Genomic DNA, 2,500 nt, shown 5'->3' with positions numbered 1-2,500 from the left:
CGGCTCGGAATGACCCCAAATTCAGTGGGCAGCCTCATAAAAATATGGCTGATTTTACTGGATTGATTTCATGTGGAAAGCACGACGTTTTGTTGTAGGAATGCGGGAACCCCGGCGGCTCGCCTGCCGCGGCCAGCGACGTCGGGCTGGCCCCTGCAGCGCCTAGCCTCTCCCACGCAGGGGGCAGGCCAGAACGCGGGGGGCCAGGGCCCGAAGTCAGCCCCCCCGCGGGCGAGAGAGCAAGCCAGCAGGGGCTGTCCGCGCGTCGCGCAGCGCGGCATGGCTGCGGGGGCCGCGCGCGCGCGCCCAAGCGCCCAAGGGCCCCCAAGGGCCCCAGGCCCTCAGGCCCCAGCGCCCCAGCGCCCAGCGCGGGCGGGCGCGCGCGCGCGTGTGGTCTTTGAGGGGCGCCGGCCTGGTGGCTCCCTAAAGAGCAATAAGTGTCATTGCAGCTCTGGCAGGGGGAGACACTACTAGGTCCCAGCTGTCACCCCCCCTCTAAAAAATTCATTTCTTGGTATTTTGAGCTGAAATTTTGCACAGAGGTTGGCAAAAATCCAATCCACCTTCATTAATTTTCCCAGAATTTTTCGAGGTCGGGAAGTATTTGTTTTAATTTTCCTACCATTAGAAATCGAGTAAATCCGCAAAACTAGGAACCGGCCCGGAATGACCCCAAATTCAGTGGGCAGCCTCATAAAAATATGGCTGATTTTACTGGATTGGTTTCATGTGGAAAGCACGACGTTTTCTTGTAGGAATGCGGGAACCCCGGCAGCTCGCCTGCCGCGGCCAGCGACGTCGGGGACGCTGGCCTGCGCTGTCGAGCCCGCGAGGGCTGTCTCCGCGGCAGGCCCCCCCTGAACGGGGCACGACAGGCCACCGCGCTGGCTCGTCCAGCGTCGACAGTCCCTCGTCCAGGTTTCAGATCGCGCCAAGTCGAACCCATGACCTGCTCAAGCCATCGTGCGCTGCTGAATTCGCATCTGCGTGTAGGCTGCCATTCCACGCGGCAGCCCCTGTTTTCGTCAGCGTGCCCCCCTGACGAATTTTCCTGCCTGGCCCAGTCCAGCGTCCAGCCCCTGTTCGTCGAAAAATCTGCGCTGCCGATTTTCCACGCGGCAGCCCCTCTTTTCGTCAGCGTGCCCCCCTGACGAATTTTCCTGCCTGGCCCGGCCAGTCCAGCCCCTGTTCGTCGAAAAATCTGCGCTGCCGATTTTCCACGCGGCAGCCCCTCTTTTCGTCAGCGTGCCCCCCTGACGAATTTTCCTGCCTGGCCCGGCCGGTCCAGCATCCAGCCCCTGTTCGTCGAAAAATCTGCGCTGCCGATTTTCCACGCGGCAGCCCCTGTTTTCCTCAGCGTGCCCCCCTGACGAATGTTCGTCGAAAAATCTGCGCTGCCGATTTTCCACGCGGCAGCCCCTCTTTTCGTCAGCGTGCCCCCCTGACGAATGTTCGTCGAAAAATCTGCGCTGCCGATTTTCCACGCGGCAGCCCCTCTTTTCGTCAGCGTGCCCCCTGACGAATTTTCCTGCCTGGCCCAGTCCAGCGTCCAGCCCCTGTTCGTCGAAAAATCTGCGCTGCCGATTTTCCACGCGGCAGCCCCTCTTTTCGTCAGCGTGCCCCCCTGACGAATTTTCCTGCCTGGCCCGGCCGGTCCAGCCCCTGTTCGTCGAAAAATCTGCGCTGCCGATTTTCCACTCCGCAGCCCCTGTTTTCGTCAGCGTGCCCCCCTGACGAATTTTCCTGCCTGGCCCGGCCAGTCCAGCGCCCAGCCCCTGTTCGTCGAAAAATCTGCGCTGCCGATTTTCCCCGACGAACCTGCAGCTGCACAAATCCGCGCTGCCACTGCCCCATTGTCTGGACCAACAGTCTTTTCCATCAAGCCCTGGACTATAAATCGTCCAGACTCATCGCCAGCACCCGCTGCCGATTCTGCCGACTTTGCCGATTTCGTCGGCGCTGCCGATTCCAACACTGCCCGCCGTGCCTGAACCAGCGCTGTTTCGTCAGCGTGTCCCCTTGACGAATTTCCCTGCCTGGCCTGGACAGTCCATCTTCCAGCCCATGTTCATCGAAAAATCTGCGCTGCCGATTTCCCCGACGAACCTGCAGCTGCACAAATCTGCGCTGCCGATTTCCCCCCCTGTCGGCATGGCTGCCGCTGCCCCGATGTCCAGACCAACAGTCTTTTTTGTCGACTTTGCCGATTTTGTCCGCGCTGCCGATTCCAACACTACCCCCTGCATCCAAACCAGCATTGTTTCGTCAGCTCTTCCCCTGACGATTTTAGCCCTGTAACAAACAGTAGGCCTCCAATCCCGCCAACGGGAGCCAAGTTGATAGGGAAGAGAATTGAATGACGCGCCTGGTCCTCGCACCCCGCCACCCGAGGGGCCTTTTTCCCGGCAGCCTCTGAAAAACTCTAGCTTTCACGGTCCTCGCCGCCCCTCACCACCATGGCAGGCCTCTAATCCCACCCATCAGCAGTTGTAGCCGATAG

Source organism: Populus nigra, chromosome 2, assembly GCF_951802175.1.
Source record: "Populus nigra chromosome 2, ddPopNigr1.1, whole genome shotgun sequence".
Classification (NCBI taxonomy): Eukaryota; Viridiplantae; Streptophyta; class Magnoliopsida; order Malpighiales; family Salicaceae; genus Populus; species Populus nigra.
The sequence above is the reverse complement of the archived record's forward strand: the minus strand, read 5'-3'. Positions refer to the sequence as shown.